This window comes from Scyliorhinus torazame, chromosome 14 (genome assembly GCF_047496885.1).
Source record: "Scyliorhinus torazame isolate Kashiwa2021f chromosome 14, sScyTor2.1, whole genome shotgun sequence".
In the NCBI taxonomy this organism is placed as follows: Eukaryota; Metazoa; Chordata; class Chondrichthyes; order Carcharhiniformes; family Scyliorhinidae; genus Scyliorhinus; species Scyliorhinus torazame.
The window spans coordinates 35471627-35486521 of record NC_092720.1 but is presented as its reverse complement, the minus strand read 5'-3'; the positions used below and the strand labels follow the sequence as shown (position 1 = coordinate 35486521).

At 48.9% G+C, this 14895-nt stretch overlaps 1 protein-coding gene across 7 annotated transcripts in view; it reads right to left on the bottom strand.

Annotated features, from left to right (window-relative positions):
* LOC140389631 (transcription factor Dp-2-like) overlaps positions 1 to 14895 on the bottom strand; it is a 246866-nt gene that overhangs the window by 116790 nt on the left and 115181 nt on the right. The window contains exon 1 of one of the 7 annotated variants that reach the window (XM_072473922.1): positions 4580 to 4688. The exons of 5 other annotated variants lie outside the window; for them this stretch is intronic. The gene's annotated coding sequence lies outside the window, so the exon portion shown is untranslated. Of the gene's footprint in view, positions 1 to 2816; positions 2951 to 4579; positions 4689 to 14895 lie in introns of those variants that run through there. One more of the 7 variants, XM_072473923.1, reaches the window with a different exon arrangement.

Sequence of the window (14895 nt, the reverse complement as noted above, 5' to 3'; positions counted from 1 at the left end):
AGCTCATCATGAAGAAGGGCCTTCCCTGCACTCTATCTTTCAGTAAAATCGCTTTCCTTTCAAGTCTTCCTGTTTTGTGCGCAATGTGTGTCAAAACCACATAATTTCACTGCAGCAGTTTTGTTCTTAAAAAGGAAACACATTTGCACAAGTAGGGAATTGGGAAAAGTGCTTGCGAATCGAATGCAAACAGAGTGGGCTGTAGGGAAGAGAGAAGATATGCCTAGCAAAGTGTCAATCCAGTCAGAAAATGGGATGCAAAGATGGGGGGGCGGGATTCTCCAATCCCGCGCCAGAGTGTCCACGCCGTCGTAAACGCTGTTGCGTTTTACGATGGCGTGAACGGGCTGCTCCCACATCTAATTCTCGCCCCTACAGGGGGCCAGCACGGCGCTGGAGCGGTTCGCGCCGCTCCAGCTGCAGATCCCGCCGTGAACTGTGCGCCACAGGATCCGCGCATGCGTAGTTGCGCCAACAAGGACATGTTTAGTGGTGCCGGCGCCAACACGCGCATGCGCAGTGGCCTCTTTCAACGTGCCGGCCCCGACCCAACATGGCGCAGGGCTACAGGGGCCGGCGCGTAGGAAAGGAGGCCCCCAGCCACAGAGGCCGGCCCGCTGATCGGTGGGTCCCGATCATGGGCCAGGCCACATCGGAGGCCCCCCCCCCCGGGATCGGAACCCCCCGCCCACCCCCCCCCACCCCACCACAGGTCGCCACCCGATCCTTACACGCCGAAATCCCGCCGGCCCAGAGCAGGCTAGAATGGCGCCAGTGGGACTCGGCTCTTTTCCTACGGCCGCTCGGCCCATCCGGGCTGGAGAATTGGCGGGCCGGCTGCGTAGAGCAGGCCGGCGCCGCGCCAAGCACCTCGGCGCCAATTCTCTGCACTGCGGAGAATCGCGTGCCGGAGTCGGGGTGGCATGGCCCGTTCGCGGGGATTCTCCGGCCCGGCGCAGGCTGGGACAATCTCGCCCCTTGAATATCTCAGGCTTTTGCCCCTAGGGGTGAGGGACTTCAGTTTTGAGAAAGTGTTGTAAAAGCTCAGAGTGTTCTCCTTGAAACAGAGAATGTTAAGTCGTGACTGATTAAAGCTCTTCAAGGTGATAAGTGTTAATAGGATAGGCATAGAGAGAGAAAAATAATTCCCTCTCAGTGGGTCAATAATAACCAGAGATTCTGGATTCAACATTGTAAAGATCAGATAGAACCATTGAATCTACAGTTCAGAAGGGGGCCATTTGGCCCATCGAATCTGTACCGGCCCTTGGAAAGAGCACCCTACTTAAGCCCACACTTCCTTGCAATCCAGTAACCACGCCTAACCTTTTGGACACTAAGGGGCAATTTAGCATGGCCAATCCACCTAACCCGCGCATCTTTGAGCTTTGACAAAGGGTCACCTGGGCTCAAAACATTAGCTTTTTTCTCTCCCTACAGATGCTGCCAGACTTGCTCAGATTTTCCAGCATTTTCTCTTTTGGCCGCACATCTTTGGACTGTGGGAGGAAACCGGAGCACCCGGAGGAAAGACACGCAGACACGGGGAGAAAGTACACAGTCAACCGAGGCCGGACTTGAACCCGGGACCCTGGAGTTGTGAGGCAGCTGTGCTAACCACTGAGCCACCGTATCGCACATGAGGAATAATGGACGGGATTCTCCGACCCCCTGCCGGATCGGAGAATCGCCGGCGGGCCACGCGGATCGCGCCACGCCGCCCCGATGCCAGGACGCGCTGCAGAGCGGAGAATCGCCGCCATTGGGGCCAGCGTGGCGCCGGTCGGGGTATGCAACGACTCTCCGGCCCGGGCCGGCACGCCGATTCTCCGGCCTGGATGGGCCGAGCGGCGATCATCAAAAAGCCAAGTCCCACCGGCGCCGTTCTAATATCCTCTGAGCCGGCGGGACCTCGGCCTTGAAGGTTCTGGGGGCGGCCTGTGGGGAGGGGGCGGTCCGACCCGGGGGGGGGGGGGGGGGCCTCCGTACTGGCCTGGCCCGCGATCGGGGCCCACTGATCGGCGGGCCGGCCTCTCTGTGGGGGGAACTCCTTTCCTCCGCGGCGGCTCCTGTAGCCCTGCGCCATTTGGCATCAGGGCCGGCGCGGGGAAGAAGGCCACTGCGCATGCGCTAGTTGGCGCCGGGCTAACTGCGCATGCGCGGGTCCCGTTGCGCCGGGTTCAGGCCGGGATCGGCAGCCGGTGCGGCGTGGGCTGCTCCAGCGCCGTGCTAGCCCCCTGTGGGCTGCAGAATGGGGTCCCGGAACGGGCGCCAATGCCAGAGTAAAACACTCCCGTTTTTACGCCGGCGTCGGCACTTAGCCGCCCGATGGGGGAATCCCACCCAATGTTTCCACTCAGAGTTGTCGGGATTAGGAACTGTCCATCTGAAAAGGTGGATTCTCCAAGTTGATTCTCCATAAATAATTTCAAAAGATAATTGGACAGATACTTGAGGATGAGGAACGTACAGGGGTAGGGGCAAAAGGCAGAGGTGCTGGACTAAGATAGACTGCTCTTTCAAAAAGGTCAGCACAGGTACAAAAGGCTGAATGGCCTGCCTCCTTAATGCTTTGTATTGCTATGATAAAATAGTCTGACAACACTTCATGGCTCCGACGTGAATAATGACAACTTGCCTGAGGTACTGCAGCACATACAGCACTCGACACATTCTGGAGAAGGGCAAGAAAAGTGCAGGCTGCAATAATGAGCTGGGACACTAATTTGACTACCCCCCCCCCCCCCCCCCCCAAAAACAACAAAAAGGTGTATTTGTTCTGTTTTGCGTTTGCCTTCTCGGTCAGGTTTCATTACCTTTATTAGGTGCGCATCTCTCCCTGTTCCCTCATGACTCATTGCTGAACCAGTCCCAGACACCGGATCCCAGACCGACCTGCCGGTAATCCAGCTACTCAATTTGGGGATTATTTTCCACAGAAAATAGGCCCAACCCTTGATAACCTGAAGGACAAAGTTTAAGTCCACTTTAGATGAGTAATAATTATTGGAAAAGGACGCAAGTATACTTCGCATCAGAAAGTCCTTCTGGCACTGGAGACCATTCAGCCTGTCGCGTCTTTTGTGAAGCATTCCAGTCAGTTCTATTCTAATCCATAGGCATGCACATTTATTTCCACAGTAGTTTGATCGTACAGAAGTACTGAGTGGTTGGCAAGTCAACTCAAATTGGATAATCAAATCCAACTATGAGTGCAATTCTCCCAATAAATCTCTCAAGTTAATTTGTGGCGGATTTTGAGCGGGCGACTTCCTCACTGCTATTCAATAACACTTACGTCAGTTTTTTGGGTCCGGGGGAGTTTCCCACCGGTTTAGCCCACACTTAGAATTTTTTAGCACTGGGGAGCTGAACTGAGATTGAGCCCGCCATTTTGAAAGGGTGCCCCGATCTCTAAGACCTTGTGGGTCCCCAACACCTCCACCCATGGGCAATGTCACCCCCAACACACACATGGACACTACTCCACACACCCCCAAGTGAGGACACCTCATTATGCGTCCCTGGGAGCTCTCCCTCTTAAGGCCTCCTTACAGCACCCCCTCCCTTTTAGGACACTCACCCAACCTTCTGGGAGGCCCCTACTTACCTGCCCTGCACTCACCCACCCTTCAAAGCCCCCCATCACTCTCATTTCATGGGCATGGCGCCCCTTGCCTCCTAGCCATGCCAACTGGCACTCGGGCACCCTTGGACTGCCACCTGGCACCCAGTGCTCCTGCCTGCTTGGCAGTGCCATCCAAGCAGCTTGGCAATGCCAAAGTGGCAGTGGCAAGGTGCCTACGTTCCAGGGGCCACCCTGAACTCTGACCACCCAGGGGTCTCCAATGGCCCAGGAGACATCCCGAGTGCCGTTCTGCCTGGCCCATGTTTGTGTGGACCAGCACTGATCAGCGCCCGGCCTCCCTGGGGAGGCCGGAGAATGAAAGGAGGCCGGTGGACCCCGGTTTACGACCTACTTCTGCGAGCTTCATTCAGTCCAGCCCATTTGGGGCGGAGTTCCGACTCCGACGTCTTGCAGGACTTCAGAGAATCTCGCGAGACGTGAAGCCTGTCGGGAGGTGCGCTGCAGGCCTCTCCCGGGATTCTCCGGCCGCGTTGTGCTCTAGCTTGAGCGCAACTTGGCTGGAGAATCGCGCCCTATATTTTCCTTCAGCTGTTTGTAATAGACAGAGTACAGGCTGTATTCACCCAGCCTGTGCTTGCAAAACCCAAAACAAAATGTCTACTATTAGATGTGTGCGGTAAACTGGCCAAGAGCCTGAATTTAAGGCCTGGTACAGAATTGGACACTTTAAATTAAGAAATGGGCATTTTAAATTAAACCACAGTCAGAACCACAGACTGGCCTGATGGGAATTCGAAGAACCAAGTTCGAGTACACTGGGTCCCCAACATCCCCCACCGGGCCAAGTCTGGGCCTTACCTGCAAACAGGCCATCAGGAGTCAATCGGTCCCATTTAAATGGACCGATTGTTGTGGATTGCCGAGATGAAGTCAGGCTTTCTGGCACCGAGATCATCTTATATGGGGTAAGGTTACGTGTGGACAATGTACCTGGAGATGGACCCTGGGGGTGGGTTCCTGGTGTCCTGCAGAGATGCAATGGGCAAATCCATTGTGTGTTGCGACCCCCGCCTCATGGCCTCATTAGCTGAGGGCCAGCGAACTTTCTGGAAATGCACAAAGAGGGGTATAAAGATTGACCACCCAGGACATTCACTAGCGAAACCCGATGCAGGGGTAACAGAGGGGATTCAACTACAGATCAGAGGATGGAAGGAAACAGCGTGCAAGACCCACCTTCGTGGACAAAGGCCCTGAGACTCAGAGAATTGGACCAGCAGCTCGACTGAGTTCATCAGCACGGGTAGTATTAAGAACCTTGGGATTATTATCAATTGGGATAATTTAAGAGGGGGTAACGGTTTACTGTGTTTAATAATAAATTTGGTTGAACCATAAATTTGCATTTGTCCTTTGTTCATCTTGCAATTAAGGGCACCTGGGTAAACTGTTCGAGTAATAAACTGGTCGAAGTGTCTGAGGCTTTACAGACAACATGTGATTCCGCGATTGGGAAGCACTTGCTGAATAATCCTGGGTGTGCTAATACCGACACTAACAATGAATTTAAGATAATGGGTTAAGCTTGTAACGTGGCTCATTCATGTTAGCAACTAAACCAACATGATACACGTGGCAACTGGGACGGATGTTATCCGGTAAAAGCAAGTCCATTGCGGCTATTTGTAATCTACCTTTTCTTTGGCCACGCACTGGACGATGGCATTTAAAATAAAATAGGAGCATGACTCAATTAGGGAGACATTTATGCTTTGGGTAATAATCACTTTAAGAGTGACACTGGGGGAAGGCAAAAAGAAAAACAGTTCGCAGTTTGAAAATCTTCCAATCAAGGCAATTGTTATTAGGATTGACTTCGTTATTCCTGAAAACTATGTCGCTGGACAAGATCAGCCATTCGTTCGAAACTCTCGAGAAACCAAGTGATTAATTGGTTAAATGACGCTACTCGTTCTGGTCCTCCGCCTTCACATAAAATTAAGAAAATTCCTTTGTCCATTGAGATTTTACGTGGTTATCATTTTTATACAGCAAGTACTCATGACATCATCTGGGTTACTCGGCTCAGCAGCATGAAGGGACTGAATGAGCTCATGCAGCTGCTGCCAAATCATTTCTGGGTTTACAACTCATTAAATTTCCCTCTCTATTGTTTCTGCTCATGAGAATATAGTTCACTCACAGTCAGCACCACAATCTCCATAAAACCACCACAAACCCCCCCACTCTCCCTGCCTTGTGGGGTCATTTGAACTCCCAGGCTGAAGCAAAGCATTCCAAAACTTCATCAAAACAAAAAAAGGGGCCTAAAACGTTCAAGATGTAAAATCTCAATGGAATGTTTTGTTAAACGTTGCAATTGATTTTCAAAAGTTATTGGAAAAGAACCATTCAGGCCATCCTCGAAAATCCGTACTCCAGCTCAGACTGGTAAGATGTCTTCAGTTCACAGCACGCCCCCCCCCGCCCCCCCCAAACAACAATCCCACCCAACTGGCCCCACACTACAACCTAATACAAGATCCTTAATTCATTCCATAGTCTGGTGACTGCATCAACACACATCCGTAAACTGTTGCCAAAAAACGCTCACTGCCTCCAATATCCCAGATTGTTCGATGGCACGTTCAGGAGATCGATGGGAAGAAATGTTTTTCCTTTCCCGTGTTTTAAAAGTAAACTCGAGGCAAGGGTTTCGAGATCAAACTTGAGACAGCTTGCTTGCCGAATGCGAAATCAGTTAATTTTGGCAAAAAGCTGCTACAGCGAGTTCCAGGAAGCCTAGATCATCAAACAGTGAAATCCCTTCCAGAAAACCCTGCTACCCCCGTCCCCCACCCCGGGATTCTCCAGCAGGAACACCTGCTCCGACTCTAGTGCTTTAAGTGCCAAAGCCTGCAACTCTTAACGCCAGCACAGGTGGTGAGCATTCGCTGCAGCTGTTTTTGGCTGGCATGCCCCATGAAGCAAGAAAAGCTACCACCTGTCCCAATAAGCCTATCGTTCGTTACCAATGACATCCACAGCAGTCGTCAGCATAGAGGCACTGTTGACTGAACTTGTAAGAAAGCAGGCAATGGGCTGCAACACAGAGAATGGCATTGACCCAAACGCTCGGATTTAAATAAAACAGTTTCCAATAGCAGAAGGGACAAAGTACATTAATATGTTTGGCACTGGCATCAAAAAGCAAATGCTGCAGCATCAAGGCTTAACAAGGCAATTTTGAAAAGCTTCATCTCATTAAGCACTGACAGTATTGTGTATTGAGAGGCCTGCACAGTGAGCACGCAGATGGTGTGGATGAACCACTACTCCAACAACTTGCATTTATATAGTGCCTTTAATGTGAGGCGTGATCCCACGCTGCTTCCTGGAAGTGTTATCAAACAAAATCTGACACAGAGTCACATCAGGAAGGACGGGTGACCAAAGGCTTGATCAAAGAGGTGAGTTTTAAGAAGTTTCTGAAAGGAAGTAGGAGAGATGGAGAAGCAGAGAACTTTAGGAAAAGGATTCCAGAGCTTGGGGTCCAGACAGCAGAAGGCACAGCTGCCAATGGTGGAGCAACGAAATTCGGGAATGCCTGAGATGCTAGAATTGGAGGAGTTGCCGTGTTGGAATAGGCCACAGCGATAGGTTGGTTCAAGATCAGGCAAGAATTTGAAAGCAAGAGGAGAAATTTAAAATTGGAGGCATTGTGATGAGGACAGATGGAGGCAATGAGAGCAAGGGGTGAAGAGTGAGTGGGACTTGGTGCAAGTTAGTACATGGACATCAAAGCTCCAACCAGGGGAGACAGTAGCACAGTGCTAATGTTATTGGAGTGGTAATGTAGAAGCCCAGGATACTGCGCTTGGGAAATGGGTTCAAAATGAAAGCTAGCCTCGGTATTGGTGCCAAGAAGCAATTGTTGTAAAAACCCATCTGGTTCATTAATATCCTTCAGGGAAGGAAATCTGCTGCTGTACCTGGTCTGGCCTACATGTGACTCCAGACCCATAACAATATGGTTGACACTTAACTACCCACTGCAATGGCCCAGCTGCATCAAACCACTGCAGAAAATTGGAAAAGGAATAAAACCAGGCGGGTCACTTGGCATAAACTTAGACACTCAGAATGACAACAGCAAACCCAGCCCCGTCAACGCTGCAAGTCCCCTTACTAGAATCTGGGGGCTTGTGCCAAAGTTGGGCGAGCTGTCTCACAGACTAGTCAAGCGACAGCCTGACACTGCACTAGTCAAACTCACTGAATCATAATTTGTCCCAGACACCACCATTACCATCCCTGGGTATGTCCTGTCCCACCAATCATAACCGACTGCAAGGACCGAATCAGCAGAGGTGGTGGCACAGTGGTGTACAGCTGCGAGCCCTTAAGATCGACTCTATATACGGCAAGAACTCAAACATGGCACCTACCATCCTCCCTCAGTACTCAGATGAATCAGTACTCCTCCGAGCTAAAAATACTTGGAGGAAGCACTCAAGGTGGCAATGCACAGAATGTACTCTGGGTGGGAATTTCAAGGTTCATCATCAAGACGACTGACTGAACCCTAAAGAACATAGTTGGGTCTGTGGCAGATGAAAACCAAAAAGAGTGAAAAACAAACTAGATTTGTCCTCAACAATCTACCTGTCGTGGATGCATCTATCCATGACAGTATAGGTGGGAGTGACCACCGCACAGTCGAGTGGCATTACCACCATGCCACAGACCATTTCAGAACAGATCTAGCAGCTTAAAAGCGAGCGTTCATGAGACGCTGTGAGACAGCAGTAGCACCAAAACTGTATACAATTTGTGAACCCCATGGCCCAGCACATCCCTACTCTATCATTCCTATGAAGCCAAGGTAGGGCAGCACAGTGGCGCAGTAGTTAGCACTACTTCCTTATATCGCCGAGGTCCCAGATTCTATACCAGCTCTGGGTCACTGTCCGTGTGGAGTTTGCACATTCTCCCCATGCCTGCATGGGTTCCTCCGGGTGCTCCGGTTTCTTCCACAGTCCAAAGATGTGCAAGCTAGATGGATTGGCTGTGCTAAATTGCCCTTAAGTGTCCAAAAAGGTTAGGTGGGGTTACTGGATAACGGGGATAGGTTGGAAGTGTGGGCTTAAGTGGGGTGCTCTTTCCAAGGGCCGGTGCAGACTCGATGGGCCGAATGGCCTCCTTCTGCACTGTAAAATCGATGTCTATGTGCTGGATACGTGGATTGGCCATGCTAAATTGCCCCTTAATTGGAAAAAATTAATTGGCTACTCTAAAATTAAGGTGTTAAGCTGAGGAGGCTACAACACAGGACTACTTGAGTGCAGAAGCAGTATGCGATAAACAGATCTAAGTGATCCCATAACTAACAAATCAGATCAAAGCTCTGCAGTCCTGCCACATTCAACCGTGGACAATAGTGAATACTTAAGCTACTAACCAGAGGAGGAGGCTGCTCCATGAATATTGAAGAAGAAGCCAGGCACATCAGTGTAATTGATAAGGCTGAACCATTTGCAACTATCTTCAGCCAGAAGTGTCGAGTGGATTCTCCATCTTGGCCTCTTCTGGAGATCCCCAACATCGCAGATGCCAATCTTTTTTTTTTTAATTTAGAGTACCCAATTCATTTTTTTCCAATTAAGGGGCAATTTAGCGTGGCTAATCCACCTACCGTGCACATATAAGAACATAAGAACAAGGAGCAGGAGTAGGATATCTGGCCCCTCGAGCCTGCACCACCATTCAATGAGATCATGGCTGATCTTTTGTGGACTCAGCTCCACTTTCCGGCCCGAACACCATAACCCTTAATCCCTTTATTCTTCAAAAAACTATCTATCTTTATCTTAAAAACATTTAATGAAGGAGCCTCTACTGCTTCACTGGGCAAGGAATTCCATAGATTCACAACCCTTTGGGTGAAGAAGTTCCTCCTAAACTCAGTCCTAAATCTACTTCCCCTTATTTTGAGGCTATGCCCCCTAGTTCTGCTTTCACCCGCCAGTGGAAACAACCTGCCCGCATCTATCCTATCTATTCCCTTCATAATCTTATATGTTTCTATAAGATCCCCCCTCATCCTTCTAAATTCCAACGAGTACAGTCCCAGTCTACTCAGCCTCTCCTCGTAATCCAACCCCTTCAGCTCTGGGATTAACCTAGTGAATCTCCTCTGCACGCCCTCCAGTGCCAGTACGTCCTTTCTCAAGTAAGGAGACCAAAACTGAACACAATACTCCAGGTGTGGCCTCACTAACACCTTATACAATTGCAGCAGAACCTCACTAGTCTTGCAATCCCTCTAGCAATGAAGGACAAAATTCCATTTGCCTTCTTAATCACCTGTTGCACCTGTAAACCAATGTTTTGCAACTCATGCACTAGCACACCCAGGTCTCTCTGCACAGCAGCATGTTTTAATATTTTATCATTTAAATAATAATCCCTTTTGCTGTTATTCCTACCAAAATGGATAACCTCACATTTGTCAACATTGTATTCCATCTGCCAGACCCTAGCCCATTCACTTAGCCTATCCAAATCCCTCTGCAGACTTCCAGTATCCTCTGCACTTTTTGCTTTACCACTTATCTTAGTGTCGTCTGCAAACTTGGATACATTGCCCTTGGTCCCCAACTCCAAATCATCTATGTAAATTCTGAACAGTTGTGGGCCCAACACTGATCCCAGAGAGACACCACTAGCTACTGATTGCCAACCAGAGAAACACCCATTAATCCCCACTCTTTGCTTTCTATTAATTAACCAATCCTCTATCCAAGCTACTACTTTCCCCTTAATGCCATGCATCTTTATCTTATGCAGTAACCTTTTCTGTGGCACCTTGTCAAAGGCTTTATGGAAATCCAGATATACCACATCCATTGGCTCCCCGTTATCTACCGCACTGTTAATGTCCTCTTTGGGTTGTGGGGGCGAAACCCAGGCAAACATGGGGAGAATGTGCAAATTCCACACGGACAGTGACCCAGAGCCGGGATCGAACCTGGGACCAGCAATGCTAACCACTGCGCCACCATGCTGCCCCGCAGATGCCAACCTTGAACCAATTCAATGAATTCCACGTGATATCAAGAACCGGCTGAAGGCACTGGATACTGCAATGGCTACGGATCTTGACAACATTTCTGGCGACAGTACTGAAGATTTGTGCTCTGGAACTGGCCAAGCTGCTCCAGTACAGCTACAACACTGGCATCTACCCAGCAATGTGGAAAATTGCCCGGGTATGTCCTGTACACAAGAAACAGGATAAATCCAAACCAGCTAATTATCACCCAATTAGTCTACTCTCGATCATCAGCAAAGTGATGGAAGGTGCTACCAAGCAGCACTTACATAATGATAACCTGCCAACGGGTGCTCAGTTTGGGTTCCGCCAGGGTCACTCAGCTCCTGACAGCCTTGATCGAAGTATGGACAAAAGAAATTAACTCACTAGGAAAGGTCAGAGTGACTGCCCGCGGCATCAAGCATCTGACCAAGTGTGGCATCAAGAAGCCTGAGCAAAATAGAAAGTCAATGAGAACCAGCAGGCAAGTCCTCCACTGGCTGCAGTCATTCCTAGCATAAAGGAAGGTGGTTGTGGTTGTTGGAGGTCAATCATCTCAGTCACAGGGCATTTCCGCAGGAGTTCCTCTGGGTAGTGCCCTAGGCCCAACCATCTTCAGGCGCTTCATCAATGACCTTCCCTCCATCATGAGTGGGGATGTTCTCTGATGACTGCACAATGTTCAGTACTATTCACAACTCCTCAGATACGGAAGCAGTCCATGCCAATAGGCAGTAAGAGCTGGACAACATTCAGGCTTGGAATGATAAGTGACAAATAACATTCATGCCACACACGTGCAGACAATGACCATTTTAAACAAGAGAGAATCTAACCATCTCCCCATGACATTCAATTACCATTGCTGGATTCACCACTAGAAAAATCCGGGGGGGGGGGGGGGACCATTGGGCAGAAACTGAACTGAACCAGCTATTTAAATACTGTGGTCGCACGGGCAGGTCAGAGGCTGTGAATTCTGAGGTGAGTAACTCACCCCACACTGAAAAGCTGGATTAAAAGCCTGGAAATCCATTTCTAACAGCGCTGTGGGTGTACCTGCACCAGGCGAACTGCAAGGGCTCAAGGAGGTGGCTCACCACTACCTTCTGAAGCGTAATTAGGGACGGGCAACAAATGCTGGCCTTGCCAGTGCACCCACATCCTGTGCGATACAAGAAAACAGCTCTGCTAGCTCATCAAATTAAATAAAACAATTCACGGACCAATCGCCAACAATGATTTTAATTGTTAGGAAATGCGACAGGAAGCAGCAACAAAATTTTAAACTGATGCAGGCTCTGCGGAGCATAATTGAGGAGCAATCATTAAATGCCAACGATGTCTCAATTGCAACGCGTGCACACACACACACATATACACACACATGCAGTACTGAAGGAGCAAGTGCTACACTGCTCAAGGTACCATTTGATGAGCTGTTAAATTAAGCCCCCCCATCCCTCCTCCCATGGTGGATAATTCCATGGCTACATCTGGACAGAGCAGTCGAGGTCTCCTGGTGCACTGGCCACCATTTTCCCCTCTACACGGAGTTGCAGGAGGATTTTTTTCATCCGTCCAAGAAGACGGACGTGTCCTCAGTTAAACATCTCATTGGAAAGTACAGCACACCAACAGTATGATGCTGGAGCCTCAGCCGGGAATGTGTGTTCCATTACCCCATGGGCATTGAACCCATGGCTTTCCAACTCAGCGATGACACTTGTCAGTAGCTGAGCCAAACCGGTACCTGACAGAAGTGCAACAGCAGAGGTCACCTGCATGGATGTAATTTAGCAGGTGCATAGAGAGACAGGAAAATGGTAGGCAGTCACAAAAAACCTTCTCTCTTAATTAGATCATAGAATCCCTACAGTGCAGAAGGAGGCCATTCAGCCCATCGAGTCTGCACAGTCCTCTGAAGGAGCACCCTACCTGGGTCCACGCACCCACTCCAACCCCGTAACCTCACCTACCCTATTGAACACTAAGGAGCAATTTAGCACGGCCAATCCACCTAACCGACACATCTTTGGACTGTTGGAGGAAACCGGAGCACCCGGAGGAAACCCACACAGACACTCGGAGAACGTGCAGACTCCACACAGACAGTCACCCTGAGGCTGGAATTGAAGCAGGGTCTCTGGCGCTGTAAAGCAGCAGTGCTAACCACTGTGCCACCGCGCCCCTGTAATGTCCACTGCTTCTCTCTTCACAGTGATTTCTGAATTCTAAAAGGAACTAAATTGATTTGTGAATAATTTCCCACCAAGATCCACTTCTTCGGGTGTTCACTGCTCCCGAAAAAAGCAAATAGCCACTGGACCTCTCTGAGGAACACTCAAAGCTATGTGGCCATATAATGGTATCACAAGCGTGCAAGTTACTCATTCAATGTCCAGGGCACAATGAAAATTAGAAAGAATTTTTAAATAAAATAAGGCATAAAAACAAAACAAAATAAAAATAAAAAGAGAGAAAACAGCTATAAAGATTATTTGACTCATTTTGGTCAGTGTTTGTGACAAACTAAGGGGCGGGGGGGGGAGGTTTTAATCCAAATACATTTACGGGGAAGGGGGGGGGCATGTTTACAAATGCAAGGTGATGCAGAACAACACACATTTAGTGTAAACAACTTTTGAGACTGCTGCCTGCTCTGCCTAATGTCTGCAAATTGTAAAATTTACAATTTATTAGCTCCTTACCTACAATTAACATGTGGCAGGCATTGGATTTCCTGAATCCTTCTTTCCTCAAGGCATTTCAGTTACCTGAGCAGGAACTGGAAGGCCACACTTTCCAATAAGGGCTGAGATGGCCATGCAAACCATAAGAACTAAACCTAATTAACGGAAAGAATTGAAATTTGTATTGCACAGGACACCCCAAACCACTTCACACACTGAATTACGATACCCTGTGCACACTTTGTTGTTCTGCAGACAAATTCAGCAGCCAATTTAAAAACAGCAAGGCACTAAAGAGAGTAATAAGATCATTGACTACTGCCCATGTATTTTTTTACCCTTTCATTCATAATATATATCGTCTCTCTTGGGCAATCCCCAATGGTCGAGGATGATGTGCTACCATTTCGGTCGAATAGGTTCTGAGATGGATATGTACCACATCTTTTGACTATCAAATGTTTTTGCCTCTTACTGGCAATGGCTGATAGATTACAGGATGTCCCTGATTTTCTCTAAAAATAGTACAGCATCAACAAAATTGTCAAGAATTATCCTGGTCAAGATTTATATATAATTTACAGTCTCTCTATTTCGAAGGAAGGGGTCACCACTTTGTTAAGAATTTTTTTTCAATTCACCTTTATTGTCCCCATGCGCCCACAGCTCGCCTCAGCGCCTTGCCCAAGTTGCCATTTGTTCTTACACGGGTTTAAATGGTGTCGCAGCGGGCTATTTGGCTGTGGAGGCATCGCAGCAGACCCTGCCCGCCACCTCACCCACCATCCACTTTCCAGCAGGGGTCACTGCACCGCAATCAGAAGCAAGGCTTCAGTCTTGATTTTTTTTTTCCTCCGCCCGCCTCCCCCCCCCCCCCCCCCCCCCCCCCCCCCCCCCCCCGCCCGCCTCCCCCCCCCATAACTGGAGGAGGAGGCTCTTGGGAAAACGGCAGCCCATTTCGACAGATTAAAAACGTCAAAGTGCATAGTCATTAACAGAAAAGGGAAAATTAAAATTAAACACCGAAAACTATGAAAATAGGATCTCTCTCTCACCAAAGATAAATCACATCTGTTCTGACGTCATCTAAATCACTGGTTAGGAGGACCTAACACAAAGAATGTTGGTGCACCGTGCCTGTGCCTGTACTTTTTCTATTCAGTGTGTTCCTGATCGAGGCACTTCCCCACAGGGGGTAAGAGCGACTTTGGTGAGATGAGCTGAGGTGCGGTAATTCTGGCTGTTCCCACGCACTTCCTTATAGCTGGGCAGAGTCCAGCACTGACACAAGCTTGGGAATTCATGAGTTCATCACACCGTCGGGGAAGGGAAGGTACAAACAAAATAAGATGAAAGGAGTGTTAAAAAAAAAGTCAAAGGCGTAGGGGTGGAATGGCGAGGAGAGAGGAATTAACTCACACACACACAGAAGATTTCTGCAAGTTTAGGCAGTTAACATAACTTATTTCAAAATATAATAAAGCTGTGTAAACTATATGGATGCCAAACGTCGCAAT